Source organism: Cornus florida, unplaced genomic scaffold, assembly GCF_030987335.1.
Source record: "Cornus florida cultivar Cherokee Brave unplaced genomic scaffold, ASM3098733v1 CherokeeBrave_3.0.0_Hap2_Chr08, whole genome shotgun sequence".
Lineage (NCBI taxonomy): Eukaryota > Viridiplantae > Streptophyta > Magnoliopsida > Cornales > Cornaceae > Cornus > Cornus florida.
In genome coordinates, this window is record NW_026775578.1 from 42,894,312 (window position 1) to 42,916,989 (window position 22,678).

A 22,678-nucleotide genomic window follows, 5' to 3' on the forward strand; every position below is an offset into this window, starting at 1 on the left:
GGAAATTGGAAGATTGCAATGAATGGTGAGGTGAATTTGCATGTTTAAAGGGCTAGTCCAGTGTACGTGAATCCTGCCATTGTAGGGTCTGGGAGAGTCAGATGAATGCAACCTTACTTTTGCACGGAGAGACTGTTTTTGATTTTTTTACCCGTGATCTCCAGGTGAATTTGCATGTTTATCGGTCTCAAATGCATTTTATCCTGATATTGATCCATGGTTTGGATGGCTTCACCCCAATTGTGGAATGTGTTGTTTTTATTTATATTTATATTTATTTTTTTCTGTTTTTAACTTGGCACAAAATCTGTGTGTGCGTGTGTGTGGGTGTGGGTTGCAACTCAAGTGGCATAAGCCCTATCTTGGTTAATACTTTTGTTCTAATTTCTTTGTGCTTCGTCCCTCACAACAGAAATTAGAACAAGAGATGCATAGTGGCTGCATTGTGTTCTACAGTTGTTAGTCTCAATCGGAGACTCTCAGCATATTCTTTCTCCCAATGTTATTCATGTATGCTTCAATGTCATTGATGCTCCCTCCAGCTTATTTAATTGAATTATTCACTCATTTCTCTTAAGTTTTGGTCCAATAATGCATTATTAAAATAATTCCGTATTTTGGATTGAGGCAAAGAACCAGGATCCTGTCTTGTGTCATTTTCGTCCCATGTCTGTCTTGGGCCTAATACGATAACTTTATATTGTGAATGCAACAAGTTTAAATCAACAATACCATGATCACAAAAATGTGTTAAATTGTCGATTTAATGGTATTATAACGTTCCAACACGATGTAATATGTTGTATGAGTATTGTATCTTCAATACAATTAAATAAATGTGTTGCGCGTAACTTTTTAAAAGTTGTTGCATAGCTGTGGGATCCCCTAAACCGGAGGGGTTCCGGGTTCTTGCGGCAAATCTTCGAAGTGGAAGATGGTAATTCTGAAACCATGTAAGAAAATTAGTGCTGTAATTCCACCTTCCATGTAAAATATTAAAAGAAGCCCGAAACTGCATTTTCCAACAACCCAACATAATAAATTCTTCATTGCTCCAGATTTTCCTAATGAAGTAATCTGTTTCAATAAAAGCGTTGTCCTTTTGATGATTAAATAAATGAATAAAAAAAATGCACTTTCTCAAAAATTTGTTGTCTTCTTTTTTATGCTTTTAGATGAAAGGCACAGGGTAGGATTGTGAGAGTTGAGAGCACATATATTTTGATTAATCCATATTAACAAAAAAGAAAAAGAAAAAGGGGGGGGGGGGGGGGGGGGGGGGGGGGGGGGAAGTAAATATTTGATTTATTATTCATTCAAAAATTGTATATAAACCAATTAGTAAATATTATTTTCCCAAGTGGGAGAGTAATTTGGATAGATATGGAAGGAAAGTAAACATGTAATTAAACTAATTAGTGTGTATATATATATATATATATGTATGTATGTATTAATTTTTAAAATTAATAATGGATGTGAGATGGTGTAACAAGGGGGAGCATGTCCCACATCAGATCGGGTGTTAGCCCTATCTAACGGTCTAAGTTTTTGGGTTGCACGTGTCATGCCCAATACCTCACATATAAAATACACAACAATTTTACTCTTGTTGGAGAACTATATAACCTCACTACATTGATTTTCAGAGTTCGCATAATTAATAAATTAAGGACAAAATTATACAAACAGCAGCTTATTTAAATAGCTACATACAACAGGAGTACTCAGCCACCACGACTTTCTCTGTATACTCCGGCACAACTTTTCTGCTTTTTGAATTTGTCATCAGGACTACCATGCCCTTTGCAGCTTTCAAATTTCCTAGATTTGTCATCAATTCAGTATTCACGAACCCCATCTACTTCTCCCCACGATCCGCTGGTTTCAAGTTTGACGGGCATGCCAAGTCCTTCATAGCCCCCGAGATCTATGAGTTGCACACGCCCCAAGCTTCTTGCTGCGCCGGCTAAGTTATCTGGATCATCATGACCTGGGTTCAGTTTCCAAGTTTAAATGGCATGGCAAGTCATCCCAACCCGAACACTCCATTTCCACACATCCCATTCTCTCCTCTCCTGCTGGTTTGCCAATTTGATTTTGTTATCTGAGACGTCACGACTCTTGAACCCGTCTCCTCTTTCCACGTCTCTTTTTTGTAGGTTCAGCATCAATATAGCTTTCATCGCCTCCATTTACTTCCCTCACACAATCTATAGGTTTCAAGTTTGTGTGGAATGCCAAATCATCCAGACCTGCGTGGTCCAGAACTACTGCAAATCCGATGTTTTCTTGCTGCTTTGATGCTTCAATTTTGTTCTCTGGGCCATCCTGACCTTTTCTCTGCTGCTTCTTTCTAGGCTTCTTTTTTCTAGGTTCTCCATTAATGTAGTTTCCACTCTCTCCTTTTACTTTCCGCACATAATCTGTTGATTTTAGTTTGGCTGGGATGCCAAGTCATCCACACCTGCACGGTCCACGGGAACATCCATGCATTCTTGCTGCTTTGCTGCTTTGATTTCATTATCTGGTCCACCATCAATGTAGCTTTCACCACCTCCATTAACTTCTCTCACACAGTCTGTTGGTTCCAAGTTTGTGTGGCATGTCAAGTCATCCAGACCTGCTCGGTCCAGAACTACTGCAAATCCCATGTCTTCTTGCCGCTTTGATGCTTCGATTTTGTTCTCTGGGCCATCCTGGCCTTTTTTCCGTTTCTTCTTTATAGGCTTCTTTTTTCTAGGTTCTCCATTTATTTTGCTTTCACTATCTCCTTTTACTTCCCCCACATAATCTGTTGATTTTAAGTTTGACTGGCATGCCAACTTATCCACACCTGCACAGTCCACGACTTCCATGCATTCTTGCTGCCTTGTTGCTTTGATTTCATTATCTGGTCCATCATGGCCTCCACTCCATTTCCTCTTTTTGGGTGTTATTCTTCAACATTCCCCATAAATGTAATGTTCACTACCTCCATTTACTTCCTTCACACAATCTGTTCGTTTCAAGTTTGACTGGCATGCCAAGTCATCCACAACTATATGGTCCTCAATTTTCATATTCCCCATTCTTTCTTGTCGGTTTGGAATATAATACTTGGAGACAAGCTCGTGAGCCGCTCTTGCTAGACAAGGACCTGAGACAGACTTGCGGATTGGTCTGGAAATGGTTCACCAAGAATATAACACATGAGATCACACGGACTCACTTATATAAAATAAATCAAGTACCATAAACTTGTACCTAGCCAAACTTAAAGTCAAGCTACAATATTTTAGAATTCCTACGAGCTTCATTTCAGCCCAGGTCAGGCGAACATAATGCGATACTATTTCCCTCTTAGTTCTAGCTATGTTGTGACTTTCAAAATGATTTCAGGTATTGAACAAACATTGTCTCCCAAATATCCAGATGGTTCATACAAGGTTAATGGCTGATGAAGGGTTCGTTTGCTCAATTGGCTGGGGCGCTCATTTAATAAACTTGAGAGCATGTGTTCAATTCTCCAAGACAACTAATTTTTTCACTTATATATATAAAAAAATAAAAAATAAAAAATAAAATTGAAAAAAACTAGGGGCCGATAAGCCTGAGAATGGAGGTTATCTGAGGCTTGAAGGTATTGACAGGACTATCATTGGATATAAATACTTTTATTGATGATATAACCAATCTCCTCACACCCACCCCCAAAACAAAAAGAAGAGAAGCAAAAAGTTGGTTGGGAATTCTCACCTCTCAGTATATCTTCGTCCAAACAAAGCTGACTTCTCATGCCACAAAACGGGCGGAGGTAGGACAAACTGCTTGCTGATAGACTGATATAACAATAGTACAACATTTTGGTTAACCGAAATAAGTGAAAGAGATAAAGATTGGAAAAAAAAAAAAAAAAAAAAACAGCAATTCGGCAAATAATAGAATGGCCATAAGAATACAACATAGATGATTTCAACTCGATTCAACCTGCCAAGGCAAGGTGGCACAGCCCAACTCAAGGTTTAGCATGTGCAAAACCACCCAACTTCATTTTCCATCCCTTGACATCTATTGAAGTTGGAATGGTGGACCCACCACCACTCGGGATTAACCTTTACATACACTGCTAACAAATTACATATTTGATCAACAATATAACAAGATGAACTTTTAAAAACTTCTATATCTATTCATTATGATACTTACAGATTAGTGCAGCAAGAGAGACTTTGCAGATCTCGACTAATACAGGAGAAACTTTCTAGGTTTTCAAGCATTATAGTAAAATTCAGAAAAATATATGAAAGATATAACAAGCGCTTACCTTCCTCGGCATAATCATGCGTTCTGGTAGTTTTGGGATATGAGGATGAAATGAAGGGTATTTATAGAAGACAGATCTGCAAAAAAACGAAGACAGGAATTTTTAACATACAACACCAGACTGGTGATCTACCACTTGGTGCAATCCATATTTGAAGTGCACAATCATTCACAGAAAACATACAGGACTTCATTCTTTGTTATCGTATCCATATCACCAACTGATGAATAGATCTCCAGTGGACAGACCGGTTTATCAGATATGTAGATGTATCCATTCATTCCGCCACTGCATGACAGTAGCTTTCAGTTAGCACTAGACTAGTAAAAATCAAAGTGCAATCAGCCCCCATAATATAATTTCAATTAGAAGGCAAAATTCAATCAGCAAACCGAGGACATAGAAGACAAACAAGGAATCTGAATGCAATTTTTCTTTCCTTCATATTCTTTCTTTTTACGGTAAGAGAGCATAACAACTTAGGACACAAAGCAGTTATTCTTGAAACCATGAAGTTAGCAGATCAAGTTACCATATAGTACCAAGGGTTTGGAAATTTTCAATAAGTGATCAGATATAGATGCCAAAATAGATGTTCTGTAGTAAACCTACAATAAATCTTAGGTGGGCAGGAAAAGACAGTGTGTAAAACTTGAATTTACAAGTTGAACCCTCCCAACTTCTATCAACTTCATTATGTACTCCAATTCCTTGTCAAATCAAACAAAATTTAAAGAAAACCTTATCCACAAAAGGTTTAAGAACTGAAATGTCTTTATAGATGAGGAACTTGTGTCTCTAGTATATGCAAATATCGAAATTTCAACAAGACCTTTAGGACAATATATAAATTAACTAACTTAGAATGTAAGGAATAAAATCATCTGAAATCTGTAAAAACAATAACATAAAATCTTCTACTTGAAAAGTTCTTCTCCATGATGATCACACACCTGACCTCAGGGTTGATTTTCCGTTTCACTTTAGCCTTAGGCAACTTCGGATGACCACCTTTTCTGTTTGAAAAAGAAACGATCTTCATTGCTAAAGGATGTGAATTGCGAACAAATAGCATATCCAGGCCCCGACTGTTTCTTTCTCTTTCTTCATCCTAAATCAAGATGATGGCATTTAGAAAATATATTAAAAAAACAGAGGCATGAAGATATATCAATTATTACCGTCAACGTGTGTTCCACTTTTGCAATCTCTGAGAGAAGGCGGGATTCACTAATAAATGGTAATTTGCATATACCCTGCCAATCCGAGAAATTGAAATAAACAAAACCATCCAAGGCTAGAGAAAACTAAATTGAAACTTGAATCGTAAGGAACATCTTCAAACTTTGTCAAGCAAGAACCGATGAGCATCTAGAGTCATACTTGCACAACGGAATCATCAATGAAACATAATAAAACTATTATAAAGCAACAAAGATTGGAAGGGTTAAATGAAGTGAAACCAATACAATCGAAAACCCATGCAATATTGATAAGAGAGCTATATACAGGTATACAAATACCGATAAAGACTTACCAAAACAGACCTTTACCAGCTATATTTTAAGTTAATGATTCATATAGATCAGTGAGCAGGGACGATTATATATATATATATATATATATATATATATATATATATATATATATATATATATATATATATATTATATTTCAGGACACTTGATGAAAGGTAAGGAGCTCCAGTTTGGGTCATTGTTGAAGTTCCACATGCAAGTGGATGTGTTTTGGTTAATTAAGAGATCAATGGGGTCCATTGGTCAATAGTTTGACCTGATGCAAGAAATCAAGAAGTCGTATTATCTAATATTATAGTACATATTTAATTATATCAGTTTACAATAAATATTTAATTAGATTACTTTACTGATTGTAATTAATCTAAAAGAGATGATGGGTCAACCCAATCATAAACAATATGGGTTCAGATTAACACTTCATAACTCAAATATGAACCAGGCAGCTCTGTAAGTTAACCTGTTTTGCAGGATCATTGTAATTTCTTTTCCATTTATTTTTTCCTCAGCATATAAGTACACATATTCTGAATAAAACATAAGATGGCGTATGAACGGACCCATGTAGGCATATATCCTAGAACCAGACCAAGCCCTACAGATACAACTCAACTCAGTCACAAATTATGATAGAAAAAAGAATCTGGAGAACCCCCATAAATCGAAAAATGTGAAGTGCTCAGCATGACTTGTTCAACCTATGGACAGATAATGTGCATTCAGTGGCTATTTCACTTCCACTTCACACCCTGCCAAGCAAGACAGACCTGGTCACTGGTAACCTCCCATCCAGTGACCTATGAGGTCCCCCACCTTCGTCAGCATAATCCAGCATACTTCAATGTTTAAACAAGGAGATAACCATGGACAAACAACTTGTGCATAACCACAAATGGAGTACAAGATGATTAAGTAACTCCTCAGCCCTCTACACATGCAACGCAGAACACAAAAGAAAATATACTATAAAAAAGAGTGCTTTAGCCTCTCAAATACCTTTCTAATGGACCCAGTCCTAGAAAAGAAGAGCTATGAAGGGTCTCAAAGAGAGCATCCGTGGAATTTATCTCCAATCATTAAAAGCTTTGAAGAACCAGGTTCCGTGAATCTGAAAATTTCCCCATGAGGACATTTTCGCACCAAAATCACAGAAAATCTAAGTATATGGTCATTCCCCATCACAAATCCAACAAATTTGCAAATTCCCTCTTCCCTTCCTAATACACTTCCAAAATCCAAGCTCCCACTTAGCAAATTACCTCCACAGAAGTCCATCCTCTAGGATCTTTGCTAAACTCCACATGCAATCAGATATTGTCACTTATCTAAATCCATTTCCCCAATAACATGGTAGAACAATCTATCTAAAAGAACTATCATTGCCCCATACAGCCAAAGCCAGATTAAGAACAGTACTGAGAGCTTAGAATCAACCAATACCTGCCAAGCTTTACGTTTTCCATACATGTCAATCTCATAATCTGCCAGAAAAAATTCACGATTACATACCATAAAGAGTTCAATTTATAAACAATGTGTAGGAGACATTTAAATTGCTTGTATAGAGGATCCCTACCACTAGGATAAAAGTCAGAAATGGGTGATGACATATCAATCATCAAATTACTGTAAAATAAAGGGAGAGAATGTGCACTGTGTACACGTAATGGGTCAGATTCAGGTAATATGGACAAACAGGTCAAAGAAGAGAGAATATTCCATTAGAAACCTTGCGGCAGGCAATGCACCCATTAACTGATCAAATGGCTTGAAGGGTTTGCCTAGTGTGAAGCGAATGTCCAACTGATCAAGACCATAAAAGTCCAAAGCAAATGGAGCATGGTGATAAGGATAAAACCTGCAGGATTTTGTAATAATAACATGAATCAAGATGTTAGCTTCAAATGTTCCAACTTAAAATACACGAAGATAGGAAAAAAGTACTTCCTCAAAGATTCAACTAGCATGACACTCTCCTGAAAACTTAATGTCAACATTAATATAAGAGTCGACTTCATCAAATCCAAAATGACGGGAAGTTAGTCCCACTATATGAGATCATATACATAATTGTATTTCTGGCAGCTAATTTCCATCCCCTTTTTGCTTAATGTATTCCACCCAGGGGTGCAATTCAGGCGGGTTGTACAGGTTGAAATTTTTTCGCAGGTTGAGCTTTGGTTAGAAAAATGGGGCTGGCAATCAGTGGTTACTGCTACACAATAAAATTAAAAAAACTGAATGTAAACACATAAAAAAGTTATAAAGAAATTCTCAAGAAAATGGACAACAAACCAAGAAATTAAAAAAAAAAAAAACAAATTGAAAGAGAAAAGGTTGTGAGAAAGAAAAGGCCGGAAACTGTGCATTGGTGCTGCATGTGCAACAGAGATGGGGAGTCAGTTGATCACCTTCTTCTGCATTGTCCCGTGGCAAATGACCGTTGGAGTCTTATTTTTGGCTTGTTTGGTGTACAGTGGTTTATGCCTAGGTCTTCGAGAGGCTTTATTGATGTTTGGAGTGGATGTCTTGTGGGACCCCACCCCACGCTCGTGAATTTTGGAGGGAGGCACTCTTTTGTGTTTGGTGGTGCATTTGGAAGGAGCTGAATAGAAAAGAAATTGTAAATCTATTGAGGAGATAGTTGATTTTTTGGGTTCCTTAAGCTCTTAGGATCCTTTTGGCTTCAGCCATTCTGTTGATTTTGGGAAGCGTTCCCCTTTTGAACACTCTCTAATATATATCTACTTATCAAAAAAAAAAAAAAGAGAGAAGAGGTTGACCACGAATATAAGTATATGTAATATATTAAAAAGTATAAAAAGGCTATCCAAGTGCACGAAGCTCCCGCCACTGCAAGGTCTGGAGAGAGTTAGATGTAGGTGGGGTCTGGGCAGTGTTAGATGTACGCTAGGTTTGGAAAGAGTTAGAAGTACACAACCTTACCTCCACAGCCGAAGAGGTTGTTTCTTGGTTGCACTTTTATAAATATATAAAGTAAGGTTCAAGTACGGATTGAGATGTTTCAGTCCAAACCCAACCCTAATTGTAGATATGGTTGCCCAAGATCCTGAAAAATGGGGTTGGGTTATGATTGGCTCACCCACCCAATTCCACTTTGCGAATGAAAGGAACATGAAATGGTAAAACTTTACCATGTCTTTGCGCTTGTCTATATGCACACGTATTTAGAAGGAAACAAACCTCCTTCCACAAGACGAATGCAGGGTGTCACTATTTATAAGATCACTTACACAATGTTCTAGAATAAGATTCACATGATACTTTTTTCAAGCACTCATGAGGCTCCATGAGAACTCGACAAGACCGTAGAGAGAGAATGTTCATATAGCTTAATTTCTAAGATACACAAAAGAATTAATGATAGAGCATATAAAACATTTCTTGCAGAAAGATAGGAAACATTGTCCTAAATGGAAAGGCAGTTTTCCTTTATGTCACATCATTAGCTAATTCTATATTGGCTCCACCATTGTTGTCTTGTTCTGGACAAAAATTGACGACACATTTCAAAACGTCAATGCTGTAAGATAGAGTTACCAACCATCATTTTATGCCTTGTATTTTTCCAAAAAACTACTCTATAATATCAGTCTTCTTAAATCCCATAGTAGACTGCTATAACAAGTTTGTAACTCATCAAATCTCACAGTACGGATACTCTCAGCTGGTAATAAGATTAAGTGAATACTAAGAGTGGATTTTGTTCCTGAATGAAAACATTGTTATCTGATATTATGGTAGCCAAACCAGGATATACTACCACAACCAAGTGCTTTCCTCCTCAATTTATACAATCAACAAATAATTTTTGAACTCAATAGCAGCACACACTATTCTTTGTTAGCCAACTAAATGACACGATCTAACATAAGTTGGTAATTAAAGAATGTGAGTGAATTTATTTTTCACTTATATAAATAAAAAAAATAATAATAAAAAAAAAAAAAAACGAAGCTCAAATGGAACTTTGTGAAACAGGCATATCAATAGGGTTCAATACAAATACAAAGTTGCCTTCATACTGACTTCTAAAGGGCATCTTTCTAGTCACACTTTCCATGCTCAACTGTTTGGTTAAGGGCCATGGTGCTAAGGTCTCTTCTCTGGGGAAGGTAACACTGATCTCAATGTGGAGTTGCTCCCAAAGACAGCACCGACATACAGTCATTTGTTTTCTTTTTTTCTTTTTCCTTAGTAAAACATAAGGTCATTTCATCTTGCATGGCAATAAATTGTTTAAAAAAAAAAAAAAAAAAAAAAAGAATTACATTTGTGACAGTATAAAAAGAAAAGTCACCAAGTAATTGCACAACCACAAAGTGTACATAAAACCTGGCTACGTCTTCTGAAAATGGAACTCTCATGAGAACCCACAGCTTGTACAAAGTGCTCCAAGCGTTCCAAGTTTACCTGCAGATTGAACAAACAGAATAAAAGAGAGACAAGAAAGTATGTGACTTAAAAAGTAAAAATAGCTGAAAGATCTGAATCTGAAAAAGAAAACAAGACAATTTCAGAAGCACATATTTCCAGACTTCAGAGCAGAAAAGGCAGAGAGGTTATTATCTCGAGGATTCTATAAAGAATTTATGAACTGAAAAAGGTGTTTTATTGTCTGTATCTTTAAGTATGAAATTCAACAAAAGAGGGTGGGAATACTTGATGTACAATCTTAATTGAAGAAAAAATTATTGACTAACAATATAAAAGGTAAAAAGAGAGAAATATGGATGTTTAGAAGCAGTCAGAACCTCTAGTCCACCATCAAAGAGGGACAGGGCAAATCCTCTCATGCTTTCATACTTGGGGTAATTACTCAACTGATTCAACAGATAAAGATAACATATTCAAATTCGTAATTATCTAAAGCATCTCCAATGGTCTCTCAAATGGGCTCTCAAACTCAAAATATAGCAGGTGGATAAAAATAAGGCACTACAATGGTCTCTCAAAAGACCTTTCATATTTTGAGATTCTCAAATGTATTCTCAAATATAGCAGCTCTCAAATGGCCTATCAAACTCAAAATATAGCAAGTGGATGAAAATAGGCACTCCAATGGGTTCTCTCAAAAGACCTCTCATATTTTGAGATTGTCAAAAGTTGCTAAAATGAAAATAAGGCACTCCAATGGGCTCTCAAAATATGGAATGATTGTTGTGTCAAAAAATAGCATTTTGGATGAAATGCACCATAGAAACAGAATTGCAAAAATATAGCATTTTGACACTATAACTCCTCTCAAAATATAGATTTGGCATGGAAATATAGCATCTTGCATTGGAGATGCTACCCATTTTCAAAATCCCATTTGATCCTAGTTTCAAAATATCACCAGTAGAACCTAATAATACCTACAAGAAATCCTACTCTAACCTACTACTGGCTCCTAAAAACTTACTTCATTAGTTTCAATTTTTATATAACCAACAAAGGGGCCCTAAGTTGAGAACAGATTTTCAGTAAGTCTACAAAAGGATCGAGACATTCTGGAGAATTATCGTGGAGCTATTATTTGGTAAGTAATTGCTGCCACCCTAGTATGTGGATGTTTTGTTCATTATGCTTCTCTCAATGCAAACACCAGTATGCTCCCCCACCCCCACCCCCACCCTCTGTGTGAGTGTGTGTGTGTGTGTTGAGGGGTAAAAGACTGGATTCTGCTCATGTGCTGAGCCAAATTCGTAGTACGCTTATCAAGCTTGGCTTGGAAGTTGATATCTAAAAAGCCATTCTAGGACTGTGTCTTGCCTGAACAATTACAAATGAGCTTTTAACCGAATCAATGTAGAGTATCCTGGTTCATTTTGCCTAATTTAAGTGCCCATGGGCTGGCTAAGCCAATCTCAAGATTGAAACTTGATGAGCTCCACAAATAGACACGAGGATTGCTTGTATACTACAAGAGAACTTTGATAGTGGATTTTAAAAGTCTAAACCACAGGATTATAAACAAACCAACCCGAGTGCATAGTAGGCTGCTCAAGCTTGGCTTGAAAGCTAAAGATCGAATAATCCATTATAGGAGTCATTCATGAACAATCACAAATGAGATTTTAATCGAGAAAATTGGTTCAATTTGCACTATTTAGGTTCTTATGGCTGACCAAGCAAGGTTTAAGGACTTGACTATTATGGTGCGACTCGGCCAAGTCGTAACAGCCATGACAGCTAGCTATTCCAAGTAGCACTCGTATCTCAATGCTAATTTTTTCACAACAGAATAAGGCATTGGACAGCAAGTCAATGCCTGAAGTTTAAAAAACCCTATTTTAATCCTCTTTTCTAATTTTTTTTTTTCCTTCTTCTAAATCTAACCAATAAAAACTCCATCCAAACGTTATTATGAAGGTTAGACTAAAATGTTGTTTGATAAAACTGAAAAATAAGTGCAGGAAATTTTAATGAGCTGAATTTTAATTGTTGAAGTTGTAATATTTGATTTCTTTTTACGGGTAATTTTATTCATTGAAAAAAATTGAGCATATTTATTGATAATCCAAAAGAAAAAATCTGTTCAATTTTAAAAATATATATTTGAAACTCACACACCCACTTTACTCCTATGAGGGATTGAACCCTCGACCTACTTTAGAAGGTGAGAAAATACCATTAGGCTACGAGAGCCTACAACCATAAGTAGTTTCACTTAAAATTTTGACTTTCTTTAAAGTGGAACATTTTTTTTTTTTTTATTGACAATCAAATTGAGTTACCAAACGTATTTCATTGCAAAATTACTCAACATATTCAGTTTTAGATGCTGACTTGGTTTATCCAACAGCATCTTAACATCCAAACTCAAGATTCACAATATTTGAGCCTAAATCTTGGATCAAAACCTTTCAATACTTCAAATCATCAGTAAGATCTACAAAGTTTCTGAACTATTTTCTTTTTTCACTGGGTTATGAAATTTAAACAGTGTTTGATGTTATATCTGCAAGACTATGTGTTAGTTCAACTACTGGCATTTACTTCTATTTTGACAATGTATGAGAGACTTCAGCTATTTTGTTTTTGGATTTTGTTTCTTTTGTGGTTTGATTATCAATATTTCTAAGTTCTGTATCACTGTGAACCTAAATAAAGAGATCCGGCAAAGACTTGATTGGAGGTCTGTGTGCTTGCCAGTTTGGACATCATATAGACGACTGGAAAAATTATATGAACACAGGATTTAGAGATTCTAATGCAATAACATGAAATATACAGGATTTCAATTATATACCTCAAAAGAATTAGTAAGATAACCACCGATTTGAATAAATTCCTCCTTGTAGACTTTCATGAGTAGATTAATAGCACCCTGTGAGAAGCAATTAATAAGGAACAAAGAAAAATTACACAAAAGTCAACTAGATCCGGGTTGAGTATAAATATAAAAATAAGATGCAATATAAGATGTGGTAAATCTATTATCTTCAACACTAATCTAACTTAAACAAAAGTGAAATTTCAAAAATCATATTAAGCAAAAATTACTCTATAGAACAGATAAACTACTGGCTCAATAAACGTTTTAAACATTCCCACCTCAGATATCTCCAATGATGGCACGTGGGGTAGAAAGTCATTTCCAACAAAAAAAACACATGAAGACAAAATCATCAATCAAACGCTCCAAGTCTTTCATTGCTGGTATTCTCAAATCACACACTAAATAATCCCTGAGTACCCATATATTGAGAAACTGAAACAAAGAAATAAAAGGGAAAAAAAATGTTAAAGAAAGTATTATCATTACCATATTTCAGTAAGTCTACGATTATAATTTTAAACTGAAACTTTGATTAAAACAACAAAACTGCCTATAATTCGGATTGTTATGGTAAATGGAAAAGAAGCACGTGTCACATAATCTAAAGGGTAAATTACCCTGACCTCCCTTTTTAGGCTTATCATCATCAGATTAAGCTTTTGAAAAAATCACTATTACACCCTAGTCAAAGTTAAAAAGTCAAAGGGAAGTAAACGTTAACTGTTATTTTACAATTTTACCCCTAGATTATTATATTCATATATAAACAAATAGATGATGTCATTTGTAATTGATGAAAAGACAAAAATAACTCCATTGTATCGTCTGGTCATGTAAGACCAGATTTGTGTGTTTCATTTATGCAAAGATCTCTTCCTTTTTTGAGACACTAGATCAAACCATGTAAACCCTATCTCTCTTCACAGTATTTTACTCTGGAAAGCCTAGATCGACATCATCTCATCTGAAAATAATTTTAATACTATGAAGACCCTAGCTTTCAATAATCTGATTTTCATCTAAATTCTTTAGAAAACCCATTGCCGTCATTTAGAAATTGAAATCTATCTGTGTCTACTCTCAAGGCCTCTGTGTTAGTCCTTTTGTCCACATTCTAGTTAATCCTCTAACATGCTTGGACATGGTGGCCTGCGGAAGCAACTTTTTCATGAAGCATTGGAACCAAACAAAAAGTGAGGAAGACACCTTCCCTTCCCTAAGGATGCCTCATCCACTCTTCCCTCTCTCCCTTCCATCCATTTTTCCATCTCTCCAACCAAACGGGGCATTATTAATGCGTGGTTTACTTTTTTTTTTTTTTTTTGATAAGTAAAAATATATTAGAAAAACGTTTAAAAGGAGAACACATCCCTAATACAAGAGAAAAGATCTAAGGACCAATAGAATCCAAGAGATCAAAGAAATCATCAATCGAGGAGCATGTACTTCCTCTAACATAAAAGAATAAAGAACGAATAATATGAATTTTTAAATTAGCTAAGGACGATTCTTTTCCTTCAAAGGATCTGTTATTTCTCTCACGCCACAAACACCACCAGACACAATGAGGAACAATCTTCCAATAAGCACGAGCTTGTTTCTTAACAAGACAGCTTTTCCAAGCGTTAATCAACTGAGAGGAGTGCTTAGGCATTACCCAATAAATGCCGAAAATGCTGAAAATAAAGCTCCAACAACCAAACGCCACAGGACAATGCAAAAGAATATGATCCACGGATTCACTATCGTCTTTGCATAAACAACACCAATTAACAATGATGTTACCTCTCTTTCTCAAATTGTCCAAAGTAAAAATCTTCCCCAATGTAGCTGTCCAAACGAAGAACGCGATTCGAAGAGGGGCTTTAGAGCACCACACGGACTTCCAAGGAAACTCGGAACCAACGAAATTGGATAAATGAATAAACATAGAGCGGACATCATACCGACCATGAGCCAAAGGAACCCACAAAATATCATCACACCCTCTGCCAATATCCTTCTGCCTATACAAAATATCCAAAAAAGCATAAACTTCCTCCATTTCCCAATCCTGAAAAGACCGCCTAAACCGCACATCCCACGTAACTCCATTGTTATCAAGATGATAACAATCAATCACGAAAACATGCTTATTAGTTGCAATGCTATAAAGCCTAGGAAATGAGTGTGAAAGCAACTGGTCGCCACACCAAAGATCCTCCCAAAAACGAACATGCCTGCCATTACGAACTTTGAATCTAATAAGAGTAGAGAAAACATCCCACCCCTTCCGAATAAATTTCCACAAACCAACGCCTCCCGTAATAGTAACTGGAAGAGATGACCAACCCCCACTCCCCTCACCAAAACGACACGAGACAACTCTTCTCCACTGACGATGTCGTTCCCTTCCAAATCGCCATAACCACTTTCCTAAGAGAGCACGATTAAAAGGAACAATTTTTCGAATGCCTAACCCTCCGAATCTCAATGGTTGGCAAACTTGATCCCAATTAACAAGATGATACTTAAACTCCTCTCCCCTTCCACCCCACAGAAAATCCCTCTGAATTTTTTCAATTCTATCAGCAACAGAACATGGAATTTGAAACAAAGACAAAAAATAGGTAGGAAGGGATGAAAGAGTACTCTTTATAAGTGTGACTTTCCCACCCTTAGATAGATACTGCTTTTTCCATCCTGCTAATCTTTTCTCATATCTATTAATCACTGAGTCCCAATTCCCAACCAGAGTAGAAGAAACTCCCAAAGGGAATCCTAAATAAGGAAGAGGAAAAGAACCAACTCCGCACCCTAAAACAGCAGCTAAAGAAGAAATATCTGGAACATCCCCCACTGGAACAAGCACACTTTTTCCAACATTAATCTTAAGCCCAGAAACTGCTTGGAAGCAAGCGAGAGTGCACCTCAGATATCTGAGTTGAGAAATATCAGCATCACAAAATACCAAAGTATCATCAGCAAATAAAAGATGGGAAATCTGGATCTGATGATCAACATCTCTGCCAACTCTGAACCCCCTAATGTAACCCAAATCTTCCGCTTTTCTCATTAATCTAGTCAGACCTTCCATAACGATGAGAAAAAGAAAAGAAGATAATGGATCACCTTGTCGCAGACCACGTGAGCTAGCAAAAAAACCCGCAGGAGAGCCATTCACAAGAACAGAAAACATAACTGATGAGATACAAGTGTCAATCCATTTTATCCATCTATCACCAAATCCCATCCTCCGAAGAAGATACAAAACAAACTTCCAATTAACATGATCATAAGCTTTCTCGATATCAAGCTTACACAAAACGCCAGGAACCCCGCTTCTTAATCTAGAGTCAACACATTCCCCAGCAATAAGAACAGAATCCAAAATCTGCCTTCCACCAACAAAAGCGTTCTGCGATTCTGAGATAAGACCATCCAACACTTTACTCATCCTGGAAACAAGAACCTTGGCAATAAGCTTATACATACATCCGATTAAGCTAATTGGCCGAAAATCCTTGATATCAGATGCACCGCCTGTGATACCCCCGAATTTCCGAATGCGGGTTGGCCAGGCCCACGCCCGAATACTCGAGGATATCAAAACAAATTGATAATAAACGAACACAGAGTACAAAAGAATAAAGAAGAATAAATAAAATGCTGACAAAAAACTAATATGATAATCTAATAATAAACCTCATAATATATTTCCATTAATTAATAAACTCTTCTGATACAACTGATCCTCCAAAAAACAACTCGGGAATCCATACTGTGTGGACCCCTAGAAAATCCAAACTAAACAAATGACAGTAATCTAAAACAGGAAACTGAATCATAAAGGAACTCCTATGTAGCATCGGAAGAATGAAGTAGACTGATCCCCGCTCAGCACGAACAACCTCTACTCGTGACGAACACCTGAAAAATAATGGTGGGTCAGGCCCACAAACAAGTTCTACTCTACTACAGTCCAAGCAGAGATCCGATATACGTATACATCCTAGTCAATCCAACAGTAACTAATAGTCCGTATATATATATATACACACTAAAGGAACCTCACTAGACTATAGGGTTGTCTCAACCTGAATAGTAGGCAACATGCAAAACGCACATATAGTGGGCATGAGTACCTAGACCTACCAGGGTACACAACTACACTATATCTAGCTACACATCCCTAGCGATATACGCGCCCTAACCATTGATCCTGAGACTCAAGCTCATATCATGGCACCATATTTATATATATATAATCTAGTAACCATCCTATCCAGCATAAATTAATCCTCCATAAGTCATTCAACTTGTTCAGCTGACCTGACTTGAATATAAGTAGGACTTAACATTTTAGTTAATCCATTCCCTTATATAATAAATTAATCCTCCATAAGTCATTCAACTTGTTCAGCTGACCTGACTTAAATATAAGTAGGACTTAACATTTTAGTTAATCCATTCCCTTATATAAAATAGGTAGGACTTAACTGATAAGTTAATCCGTCCCTAGAATGCCACCGTCCCATACCGGTGCATTAAACCACACAATCCAACAATTGATGTAATAATTAAAGAAATACATCAAACATTCCAGAAATAACTATGATAATATGATATCAAGTTATCACAGAATATGAATGACTTATTATTTATTTAAGCTCATATATCATATGTCCTACACAAACTGAATCTTATACATGATGATATTTTATTATATCGTCAAATAAGCATTCTCCATATCCAATTCATCCTACACATTTATTCTCAATTGCTAAAGCATTTTAAAAGATTAAATCCATTCGTTTGTGTAAACATTTAAATAGCAAGCATCGTTATGATTGAGTGTATTTAAATTTATTTAAACCCAAACCTAGTCCCTATTTAATGTTCAGGAATCCTAGACATGTTTCTACGTTCCATCATTCCACATATATGAAAAATACATAATTCAAACATATAAAAATTCACACCAGAAATCAAATCAAAATCATGCATTTCTTAATTTATAACACAAGAACAGATATGACCCAATTTCACAAAAACCTATACTTTAATCCAATTAAACATGCATAATTATTTAATTTTATGTGTTTAGTAAATCCTGGAATTTCCTAGGCATGTACAGAAACACGAATCAAAGGGAAAGAGATAGAAGAAGAACTTGCCTTAAACTTTCGGATTGAAAGTTAAACTTCTTCTTCCTTGATCTTCTCTCTAAAGGGTTTTCTCCTCCTTCCTCCCTCTTTCTCCTTCTCTCTCTAACTCTCTCTCTAGAATATATTACGTGATATATTTTCACTCCTTTTTCAACCTATAGTTGTGTATTTATAGGCTAAATAATAACCCTATTCCTTTTCCCAATCCAAGTCAACTTAATAAAAATAAAATAAAAATGAAAATATTAAAAAGGTAACTTAAAATATGTTACGTATATAATCTATGTATATCCTTATTAATTAAATAAAATATATACATTAGATTATTTAGTAATACTAAAGTTACCATAATATTAAAAGGTAACTTAAAACATGTTAAGTATATAATCTATCTGTATTCTCATTAAATAAATAAAATATATACATCAGATTATTTATTTATACTAAAGTTACCATAATATTAAAAAGGTAACTTAAAACATGTTACGTATAAAATATATGTATATCCTTATTATATAAATATATAAAATATATACATCAGATTATTTATTAATACTAAAGTTACTATAATATTAATAAATTACTTTCCTTTTTATATATATGTATATACATATATATCTATATATATACATATACAACTATCCATGGATAATTATCCATACCCATCCAACCTCCTATCCAAGCAGTCCATGGGATCCAATTGGTTGGCCAATTACCACTAACCATAACCATAAAAGAAAAATAAAATAAAATAATAAAAGAAATGAAAACATTTAATTTACAATTAATTAACATTAATCAAATACATCATTTAAGCACACAATCTAATTAAACAAATAATACAAATAACACCTAGACAAAATACAAATAACACATAGATAAGTAACCAATTAATCAAGTAACACTTAATTCAATTAAACACATAAACAATTAGTCAAATAATCAATTAAACAATTAAAAAAAATATAATAAAAATAAATAAATAAATACCGAGACTATCCTTTTAAAATTAGGGGTATTACATTCTTCCCCCCTAATAAAAGGAATTCCGTCCTCGGAATTCGCCCTTACTTTCTTCTATTATGCTTGGAAACTGTGAGCGAAAAACATCATCATATTCCCAAATAGACGCAACCTCACTATAAGGGCTCCACTTAACTCTAATATACCCAGTGGTATACAGAGTTCCTATATTTTAAGAAACACAATAATCATACAATGTGTAGGTCGTATCAAATAACAACGTAATCCTCCTATGTCGACAAGGGAATGATCTACATACCTCCAAGTGCCATAGAATATACGCACAAACTCCTATGCACCCAGCGCTAATAATTTGGTAACGCTAATTCAGAGGTGACTGCCTCAATTGCGAAACACAATCGTGTAAAAGTCAATGTAATAAGTAAAATTGACATTTCTCCAAAAATCGTCTTTCTTCCTACATAGAAAACAGAACGAGCAAACTACTCCCTGATAGAAAAACTCTAATATACGAGTTCAACTATTTACAACATCCTACTGTTGCTTCCCAACCGCGCGCAGTTCAATATAAAGGGAAGTATCTATTTCCGACATATTTTTAAATGAAGTCAAGGTCTAATTGTACAACCCTTACTTCCATTTCCAACCAACAAATGAGAGGTATGCATTATGAAAGATACAAAACCTCCAAAGTTGTCACACTAACCTCCTTGTGCCAACAATATCACAGACAAAATTCCGACAAGTGAAGTAAATTCTTCCAACAGTCCATGAAAATCTAGGATATACGCCTCAAACATATCCTTTATGGTCTAATTTAATCTCTCGATTAATTCCCCCGTTTATAGTTATGAAGTAGAGCTGCTACTCTAAAATCTTCATAAAGCTCCTTCGAAATAGCACTTTGCATCCACTAATATGGACATCCACATGCTATAACACCACTATCACTGAACTATAAAACTACTATGAAGTTCTAAAATAAGCATCACTCAAATTGATGTCATCGAGGGTTAGCTCCGATATTCAAAGTTGACCTCCTAAATTATCTTGGTAATAACAAGTGTTATTATTACACATGTTATAAATTCAACTGATAACTCATCAACTAACCGAAAGATTTAAATATCTTATCGGTTGTTGAGAGCATCCACTTCCATAATTGTTTCTACTAGACGGAACTTTATATAAAGTGTGAATTACCACTTCTATCTATCTAAACCATCTCGTGATCCATTCTATTCGTATGAACTAAAGTCCTACCAATTCGAAATAGACAAGAACTAAGCTGACCTAACTTATCAGTCAACCAATATCCCATCCAGAATCATGACCCTTGTGCGAAGTCAGCAATCCCTCAACTAAATCCGTGGAAAATGCTATCTCATTTCCACTTCAATATAGGGAATAGCTGTAAATGATCTAGTGATCTCTAATGGTTCATCTCGACTATCTAATAAAAATTACAATGGGAGACAAAATCACTATGTCCCCCCTCCTGCCTGTCCTCCAAACGTCTGCTTCATACCGTGAAGTATCATATTTCCACTAGGATAAATAAAGAACTAAGAGTTGTGAAACTTAGTCTTTGCATCCTCCATCCAATCTGTCTGTAGAAAGTACTGTTAATCCGGTACCACCAGTTTTCGTCTGTACCCATTGTTTAAATTGGAGCATCTTCAAAAGCGAATTCTGCAACTAAATCTATCCACTACTAATCTGTGATAAACTTACCGATATTGAAAGTCAATCGGTAATTCCATTTATCAATAGTCAACTATGATTTTAACTCAACAAAAGTCAACAAATTATGACATTTCCATACATACCATGCACCTCATCTTTATATAGGTGTTTGGTCTTACCATCTTATCTTTGACACACCCTGCTTCTTTAAGACAAGTTAGTGTCAATCCAACTTCTTTGTTTAACTTCAAAAGAATATGAAATCTTTCCATCCTCCACATAAGTCATCAATTTCCTTGCAACAACTATTTGTTGCAAATTGTGACTAAAAAAATAATTCTATATTATTTATGGAAATAAAAATACTTAGCTTCCTCTTCCATGTGCAACACCGGTAAATTCCTCCTAATGACACACCCTCTTGAATAAATTCTTGATTAAGAATTTAGTGCTGAATATTTATTCAGTCTCCTATCCTCACTCAGTGTCATTCCAATAAGTACTTAATCCAGTACTAAATCCTCCTTCCGACTTGGTAACAACTTCTAAAATTTTCAAGAAGATGTTCAGCAAATCCAGCACCTCTGATATATCATCATGGCGTTTTAGTGATCTTTATTTACCACTACCTCACGCATACCGAAACATTAACAATCACCAATATCATGGCGTTGTAATATGATACGAATCCACACCTAACGTAAAGTATATCAAATTAATCGTTCTAGATTGTTTGACTCGTAGTGATGGTTTAATTATCCCATCCCAAAACGCACCATAATGACACATGTCCAGGTCCAATAGATTGGTTAGATTTATGTGTATCTACCAAATCCTATGACCGTATGCTCACAAATTTAGCGTAAATAGCGCTATGACTCCATGTTATTAAAACAATAATTGATTGATCACACACTTATGTCCCCAACTAAACCACATACCAAATCCTGAGTAATTAACAAAAAAAATAAAAAAAATAAATTAAAAAATAAATTAAAAAAAAAAAAAATAACATAAAGCACGTATGATAAACACAACAGAACAAAATATACTCCTACTTAGGACATCGTTCTTTCTAGAAAAGAAAGTCTCCTTTGAAATCAACCTTACTAGATTGTTTCAAAATTTCCTTTTATAGTTTTGTAAATAATCATTCAACCTCGAAACATATCCTTTAAAACATAGCTTAAAAGCAACATTTGTTAGTCTAAGCAAATACTAAGGGCTTAACCCTCATCCTCCCTATACACGGAATGTAAACTATCTAACTTGGCTTTATAAAGTGAATTAGAACGTCACAACATAATCCATATGCCTTTTTGTATGTGATTTAAAAATTATGTATTTCGTTCTGATAAGAAAACATCCGATCCCCAAACTCCTGAACAATACTTCTTATATACCTCTTTTAGAGATGATAAGAAAGCTTAATTATTTGTAGATTGATCAACCCTAATTCTACTAATAACATTCGCTATACTATTAGTAATTCAGATCACCTCGTGCGATCATCCATCTTCAAGATTTAGTACCCTCTCTACTGAATGCACATAAATCTCCTCCATTAGGATCCTCTTCGGCTCCTACTCTTCGCTTGTCTCCTTTTTGAGATCAACTGAAGTCGTGTTGGTTCCGATATGCGGTGACCTATCACGTACACCTAAATCATTCCTTGGCTTATACTTTTAAAGTAACGCCAAACGAACCTAAACCGTCAATCCTTAACTCTGCT

General features: G+C 35.5%; 1 pseudogene; it reads right to left on the minus strand.

The window, feature by feature from the left end:
• Window positions 1–1,625: 1,625 nt before the first annotated feature.
• Window positions 1,626–22,678, minus strand: part of LOC132270142 (5'-3' exoribonuclease 3-like) — a 38,220-nt pseudogene continuing 17,167 nt past the window's right edge.